This window comes from Lissotriton vulgaris, chromosome 3_1 (assembly GCF_964263255.1).
Source record: "Lissotriton vulgaris chromosome 3_1, aLisVul1.2, whole genome shotgun sequence".
NCBI classification, from domain to species: Eukaryota; Metazoa; Chordata; class Amphibia; order Caudata; family Salamandridae; genus Lissotriton; species Lissotriton vulgaris.
Genome location: NC_141689.1, coordinates 49,010,691 through 49,019,647, shown reverse-complemented (window position 1 = coordinate 49,019,647; position 8,957 = coordinate 49,010,691).

Below are 8,957 nucleotides of genomic sequence, written 5' to 3'. Positions count from 1 at the left end.
TAGGCTCATCCCATAAGCTTTGATGACATTAGCAAGGTCCGACACATAGATATTAAATAGTGTCGGACTGAGGGATGAGCCTTGAGGTACCCCACATGGCAACGAGAGCTTAGCAGATTGGTAAGGCCCCAAAGTGACGTCCTGGGTTCTGTATGTGAGAAACGAGGCGAGCAGATCTCTTGCAGTTTGGCAAACGCCGATCTTTCCGACACGGTCGACCAAGATCTTGTGGTCGACCGTGTCGAAGGCCGCTGATATATCAAGCAATACCAAAACTGCTGTCCCACCCAGGTCTCGAATTGCTCTCACTTCATCTGCAGCTTTGATTAAGGCAGTTTCGGTACCGTGATATTTTCGGAATCCGAATTGTGTATCGTCCAGCAATCGGTGTTTCTCAATGTGCTCCGACAGTTGTGAATTCATGGCTTTTTCAGCCACTTTAGTTATGAAAGGGAGGCTGGCTATTGGCCTGTAGTTTTTTAGTTCGGTTTTGTCGAGGCTTGGTTTCTTTAGAAGAGGTTTCAATAGTGTATTTTTTAGAGAGTTGGGATTTATCCCTGAGCTCAGAATGGAATTACATACTTGTGTAATGACCAGAATAATGGAGTCCATCACTGGAGGAAGGACAGAGAAAGGACAAGGGTCCAGTGCGAATCCTGTTTTAATTGTGGAGACAATAGTTCTTATATGGTCATTCGTTAGAGGTTTAAAGCTAGCGAAGGCAGTTGCTGGATGTGTATTGGAAGGAGTGGGTTCATTATAATAGAATTAGAGGTAAAGGCTTGGTAGATATCATCCACTTTAGCAAAGAAGAAATTGGCCAGCGCATCACACATTACTTTGGAAGGAGGTGGAATCAAGTCGGGAACGTTGCCTGACAAAGTTTTGGTTATCTCATATAGTTGTTTGCTAGAGTGCTTGGCTTGCTCGATTTGATCTGAGTAGAATGATTTTTTGGGCTTTACAATCATTGCTTTATAAACAGCCAGTGATTCTTTGTAGCGGGTTCTACTTGCTATATCATACGTTTCCTCCAATGCCTTTCGCAGTTCCTGTTATGTTGTTTTTGCGTTTTTAGTTCATCGTATACCACGGGGCAGTTGGAATAGATCTATTCTTGGATATAGACTTGATAGGAACCAGAAGATTGGTAGCATGGCCTAGCCAGTCCTGGAATTGTTGTGTTGCCGTATTCGGTTCGGAGGAAACCAGCGGTCGCGTACTATCGAACTGTATTTTTAGATCTAGCTGGTTAATGTTCTTCCAGGCTTTAAAGGAGCCAAGACCGGGGGGATGACTTTCTTGCTCAAGGGGGCCTTAATTGTCATGGTACTGAAAACGGCATAATGATTGATCCAAGGCATCGGTAGAATGTCTGATACCTGTAGACCCTCAACATTAGAAAATATGCCGTCTAAGGTGTGCCCCGCCAAATGGGTGGCTGAGGCAACCAGTTGTCTAAGCCCCAATGTTTCCATATCCGAGAGAAGAGCGGAGGTGTCTTTCTGGTTCTTGTCTTCTAAGTGGAAGTTCATGTCGCCCAGGACCGTAAAGGAATCCTCGGTGGTAAGTGATTCCAGTATTGTACTTAGGCTAGATAGAAAGCCTGTCTTAACTCCTGGGGGTCGATATAAAAGTATCCCCTTAAAGTTGCAAAGAGCACTCAGCTTAATTCCAAACTGCAGGGCTTCACATGAAGTGTCTGGAATGTGTGAAGTTATAACAGCAAACCTTTCCCTGGCTATAATAGCTAGCCCTCCACCTTTTTTCCTGACTCTGTCCTGTCTATAGACTTTGTAACCACTAGGTGTAGCGATCACTAGATCCGGTTCTGAAGAATCGTCAGTCCATGTCTCCGTAATGAAGAGGAGGTCCAGGTTATAGTCGATTATAAGATCAGCTATTTCCTGACTATGTTTGCACAGTGAGCGTGTGTTAATAAGGGCCATAACAATAGGTGTTTCTCTGCCCTTAGTTTGTATCTTGGCGTGCGTTCTGACGATGTTTGTTAATATCGCACTGTTACAATGTGAGCAACGCAGCACAGCATCCTTTGGGGTTAAGGTTAAGTCATGTGGTATACAACCTGGTGCCAGGGGTGGTCGGAGGTCCATCAGGGAGGAGCGGGAATAGACCAAGTGCCGATTGATGTGTATTTGGCCAGGGGTCGTGGCCCTGGGCCCGGTCCCGGCACGGACGGGCGCAGACGGGCTTGCCTTTGGCGCGCCGCCGGCGCGCCCGCTGCGCCTGCCCGCTGCGCGGACGGGGAGGTCTGATATTTTTATACATGTGTGGGAGGAGGTTGGAGGAGGGCGGGAGGGTCGAACAACTACACCGCCAGCCTTACCCTCAGCAAGATGGCGGCTGAAGTGGGTCGGGTGAAGTGAGAGCGCCTGATAACAGCTGCGCTGTGGCAGGGCAGATCGGTCAACAGCTTCGGAGTGACGCAAATCTCGCTCCGAGGTAGGGGCACTGTTTAATAAAGTACTGGATAAAATATTTACAAGTTTTAAAAGTGCGTTATTTTTAGTCAATAACGAGCGATTAATCTAAATTGAGGTGGAGCAAAGAATAGAACAGAGATCCCCCGGCTTCCGCCTCAGGGGAGAAAATACACAAATATCACGGTGCAATGCAGGACACTCCCTTAAATATCCTGGGAGGGTCGAACAACTGCACCGCCAGCCTTACCCTCAGCAAGATGGCGGTTGAAGTGGGTCGGGTGAAGTGAGGAAAACAAATGCTGGCTCTCAAAGGACGCAGGGAGCCGGCCGGGACCGTGGGGGCATTGGGGCTCCCCCACGGTCCCCAATGTTTTATATAACCTTTATATAAGTTTTATATAAGGGATGGGGTCCCCGGTGATAATAAAAATTAGTGATATGGGCTATTTTTTTTTTACAGTAAAATTACGGTGCGCGTACCCAGCGCGGCGCTCAAGGCGACCTATGGTGTGCACGTGTTGGGTACACGTATCGTAACACGTATGCTGCCCGATTTCTAAGGCGTCCAGTACGCGTATCCAAGCAAGAAAAAAAATAAAAATATATATATTTTTCAGATATCTATCAAGCTTATGTGTTTAGATGTTGGTTGGTTGTAAAAAGAGCCTTTGTGTGTATTGGTACCTAAAAGTAAGTACCTATGCAGAGTCTAAAGTTGTTGAGGAGGAGTAGTAAGTAAATAGTTTATTATGTAGTTAATTAAAACCATTATAATATTCCATAACATAAAATATATTACATATTGCCTTCACATACTATTAAAAAAAGATCAGATGTAAACGATTAATATCAAGTTTAAGAAACATTTTGCAATTTTACAAGATCCGCTAATATTGCAACATTATTTTTTTTCAATTTCTCAAAATGGGTTAAAAAGTTAATTATATATCAAATTAATTGTGGGTCCTTTGAGTCCATACTCGTTAATATTGCCGATCTGCAGGTACGGAGGATTGTTTTACAATGTGGTGAACTTTTGACCTCTGTGGTCAGTTGAGTTTTGCATGATCTGTTACTATGGTAACAGTAGAAAGCAAATTGGGGGTAGGGTTCAAATTTATGTCAGTTGGAAAGGGTTCAAATGTTCAACCAATAGAAATGTGTGTTAGCTTTTGAATTAATGTGGGAAGCAATTTGGTTAGTTATTCACATGTATATATGTGTAGAATTAGATGGAAAGTTTGCCATTTTTTGGTTTTGCTAGGAACAGTGAAGTACAAAGATTCTGTATAAGAAAATCTGGTATTTGAATGATATTCTTCCTAATCTACAAATCAATTTGAAAGGTGAGTTGTTAACTTGTAAGGGGATGTATGTGGTGTATTTTGATTTTAACAAGAGTAATGTGTTTATCCTGCTAAGGTGCAAGGAGTAGTTTAGTTGTGTAGAATCACATTCTGAGTCTGTCTGCATTGGGATAACCATTGTGATAAAAGCATTTGGTAAGTTAATGTGTTTGGTGAGTCAGCTTTCTACAGAATAGTGCAGTACTAAAAAATGTAGAATGTGTGCAGTCACTTTTCCAGTTCTAGAATAGTTAATAGTGTTTCTTGTTTAGAATTAGACTTGTGTTTCAAATCAACAATTTTCCACTCAGTATACATACACTGCTGCAAACGTTCTGGGGCAGATTTACAAGCCCCTTGTGCCTCTTTGTGGTGCAATTGCGTCACTTTTTTGACACAATGTTGGTGCAAATAATGCGGCAAATTGCTTATGTATTTGCAAAATGAGTCAGGGTTGTGCACTGAAATTTAGTAGTTATATACATGGAATGGGTGCAGTCACTTTACCATTTCTAGACTTGTAAATGTGTTTTGGTAAAATGCAAGCTCTAATATCTTTTGTCTAGAATCACACTGGGAGTCTCTGTTCATTTAGGAATCATTCTGAGAGAAGTATTTTTGTATGTTTTGTGTTTGCAGACACATAACTGCTTAAAAACCTATCCTTGTTTCAAGTTTTGATAGAATTAGAAACCAGTTATTGCTTTTGTATTTGCAAAATGACTCATGGTTTCTACACTAAAATGCAGTATTTATATTTCTGGAATGTGTGCAGTCATTTTAGCCCTTCAAGAGTAATTAATAGTGTTGCTTGTCTAGAATTAGACTTGTGTTTCAAATCTAAAATTCCCCAGTCAGTATATATACACTGCTGCATACATTCTGGGGCAGATTTACAAGTGCCTTGCGCCTCTTTGTTGTTCTATTGCGTCACTTTTTTGATGTAATGTTGGAGCCAATAATTCAGCAAATTGCTTATGTATTTGCAAAATGACTCAGGATTGTATAGTTAAATTCAGCAGTCATATATATAGAATGGGTTTAGTCACTTTAACGTTTCTAGACTGGTAAATGCGTTTTTGTAAAATGCAAGGTTTAATATTTTTGTTTAGAATCACACTGTGAGTTTGTGCATTTAAGAATCCTTCTGAGAGTAGTATTTTTATACATTTTGTGTTTGCAGACACATAAATGCTTAAAAACGTATCCTTTTTAAAATTTTTGATAGAATTAGAAACCAGTTATTGCTTTTGTATTTGGAAAATGAGTTATGGTTGTACACTAAAATGCAGCATTTACAATTCTGGAATGTGTGCTGTCATTTTAGCCCTTCCACAGTAAATAATAGTGTTGCTTGTGTAGAATCAGACTTGTGTTTCAAATCTTCAATTCCCATTCAGTATACATACACTCGGGAAGATTTACAAGCCCCTTGCGCCTCTTTGTTGTTCTATTGCGTCACTTTTGCACTGTTGTCGGGACCCATTCACCAGTAGGCACTAATCCATTCACTGTGGTAAAACTGAAGCACTCATGTAATCAGTCAGGCACTCTACTTGCAGAACTGTAATCATTCAGTCAGTACCCAAGTACTGATGCAGTGAACTGATATATAGAGATATGTAGCCTGTATACTGTGTTAAGTTAGCCTGAGCTTTTTAGGAGTTTAAACGCCATTTTACCTTTCTGCTGCTTTTGCACACAACACATAGTTGTTGCTTTAACTTTGAGCCTAGAAGAATGTTTTCGATTCATACGAGAATAATATGTTGTTACACTGATATCAGTCTTGCTTGGAGAGCTGTGTCTGTACAGTGAGTGCTGAAACTTTCAAGGATATCTCAACACAGTAGTTGTTGTGAGCACTGATCTTCGCACGTTCCTAGACATAACATACATGTAGCTGCAGCCAAGTTCTGGCTTTAGGCGCGGTTTATATTGCTTTGCACGAGAGCATACAAACACACTTGATGGTGCTTCGCATGCAGAGAGCTGGTGGCTGATGTCATCCCTTACCAATAGGATCTTGAGGTATGGGACTGCCCTGCTAAAACCCAAAAGAGACCTTCTTAGATATAATATGATATACTGGCTAGGGAGGGTAAGAATTAGGTTTTGTTAAACCCTATTCATTTTAGCATAATAATATGCTTGCACCTTTTGTGTTCTATGGACTAGTGACTATGCTGATTACTTTGTTTCTTATAATATGTTTGTTTGTATTAGCTAAGATACTGCACTTGAGAGCACTGCATTAGCGAATAAACATTTCACATATGCACGTGTCCTCTTTTACTCCTTGTTCTGGATTGAAATGATTGTATAACGAAAGAGTATTCATGTGTTCCATGTTACCTGAGGTGTACTAAGTCCATGTTCTGGTTTGTCTAAGCGTTGGGAGTTTATGATGACCAATGAGACACTGATTGCTAGTCTGGTAAGGGATTTTTGGGTACTAAGGTGAGTTTTGGCACACCCTAATTCATTGAGGTTCCAAGCCTCTATGCACAGTTCTGTCTGAGCACGGAATCCCTGCGACAGAACTAGGCCTTAGGACATGGACTGCTTCAAAGCCCTATGCACTATGGATGCAGTATTCCGTCCACCTGCACAATTGCCTTTCACATCTTCAATTCTCCACTCTGTCACCGCTGTTGCACTATTGTAGTGACCCATTTAGCAGTATGTGCTAATGCATTCACTGTGCTAAAACTCAAGCACTTATAACTTCAGTCAGGTACTGGGCTTGCAGAACTGTAATCATTCAGTCAGTACCCAAGTACTCATACAGCGAAGTAGGCCTTAGAACATGGATTGCTTCAAACCGCAATACACTATGCATGCAGTCTTCTATCCACCTCCACACTTGTTTTTCACATCCCCAGTCTGTATCCTTACACTTCCATCAAGCACTGTGTCACTGCTGTTGCACTATTGTAGTGACCCATTCAGCAGTATGTACTAATCCATTCACTGTTCTAAAACTCAAGCACTTATAAATTCAGTCAGGCACTCTCCTTGCAGAACTGTAATCATTCAGTCAGTACCCAAGCACTCATGCAGCGAAGCAGGCCTTAGGGCATGGACTGCTTCGAACCCCAATGGAGTATGAATGCAGTCTTGTATCTACCTGCACACTTGTCTTTGACAACTTCAATTCCCCAGTCTGTATCCTTACATTTCCGCCAAGCACTCTGTCACTGCTGTTGCACTGTTGTAGTAACCCATTCAGCGGTATGTACTAATCCATTCACTGTGCTAAAACTGAAGCACTTATACATTCAGTCAGGCACTCTCCTTGCAGAACTGTAATCATTCCGTCAGTATTCACGTACTCATGCAGCAAAGTAGGCCTTAGGGCATGGACTGCTTCAAACCCCTATGCAATATGCATGCAGTCTTGTATCTACCTGCACACTTGTTATTTACACCTTCAATTCCCCAGTCTGTATCCTCACATTTCCACCAAACACTCTGTCACTGCTGTTGCACTATTGCAGTGACCCATTCGGCAGTATGTTCTAATCCATTCACTGTGCTAAAACTCAAGCACTTATAAATTCAGTGAGGCATTCTACTTGCAGAACTGTAATCATTCAGTCAGTACCCAAGTACTGATGCAGTGAAGTAGGCCTTTGGACATCGACTGCTTTAAAGCCCTATGAACTATGCATGCAGTCTTCTATCCACCTGCACACTTGTCTTTCACACCTTCAATTCCCCAGTCTGTATCCTTACACTTCCACCAAGCACTCTGTCACTGCTGTTGCACTGTTGTAGTGACCCATTCAGCAGTATGTACTCCATTCACTGTGCTAAAACTCAAGCACTTATAAATTCAGTCAGGCACTCTCCTTGCAGAACTGTAATCATTCAGTCAGTACCCAAGTACTCATGTAGCAAAGTAGGCCTTAGGACATGGACTGCTATAAAACCCCTATTCACTTTGCATGCAGTCTTGTATCCACCTGCACACTTGTCTTTCACACCTTCAATTCCCAAGTCTGTATCCTTACACTTCCACCAAGCACTCTGTCAATGCTGTTGCACTGTTGTAGTGACCCATTCAGCAGTATGTACTAATACATTCACTGTGCTAAAACTGAAGCACTTATAAATTCAGTCAGGCCCTCTCCTTGCAGAACTGTAATCATTCAGTCAGTACACAAGTACTCATGCGGCAAATTAGGCCTTAAGGCATGGACTGCTTCAAACCCCTATGCAGTATGCATGCAGTCTTATATCTACCTGTACACTTGTCTTTCACACCTTCAATTCCCCAGTTTGTATCCTTACACTTCCACCAAGCACTCTGTCAATGCTGTTGCACTGTTGTAGTGACCCATTCAGCAGTATGTACTAATACATTCACTGTGGTAAAACTGAAGCACTTATAAATTCATGTAGACACGCTCCTAGCAGAACTGTAATCATTCATTCAGTACCCAAGTACTCATGAAGCGAAGTAGGCCTTAGGGCATGGACTGCTTCAAACCCCTATGCAGTATGCATGCAGTCTTCTATCCACCTGCACACTTGTGTTTCACATCTTCAATTCCCCAGTCTGTATCCTTACACTTCCAACAACCACACTGTCACTGCTGTTGCACTGTTGTAGTGACCCATTCAGCAGTATGTACTAATCCATTCACTGTGGTAAAACTGAAGCACTTCTAAATTCAGTTAGGCACTCTCCTTGCAGAACTGTAATCATTCAGTCAGTACCCAAGTACTCATGCAGCGAAGCAGGCCTTAGGGCATGGACTGCGTCAAAACCCTGTGCTGTATGCATGTAGTCTTCTATCCACCTGCACACTTGTGTTTTATATATTTAATTCCCCAGTCTCTATCCTTCCACTTCCACCAAGCACTCTGTCACTGCTGTTGCACTGTTGTAGTGACCCATTCAGCAGTATGTACTAATCCATTTACTGGGGTAAAACTGAAGCACTTATAAATTCAGTTAGGTACTCTCCTTGCAGAAATGTAATCATTCAGTCAGTACCCAAGTACTCATGTAGTAAAGTAGGCCTTAGGGCATGGGCTGCTTCAAACCCCTATGCAGTATGTATGCAGTCTTGTATCTACCTGCACACTTGTCTTTCACACCTTGAATTCCCCAGTCTGTATCCTTCCACTTCCACAAAGCACTTCGTCACTGCTGTTG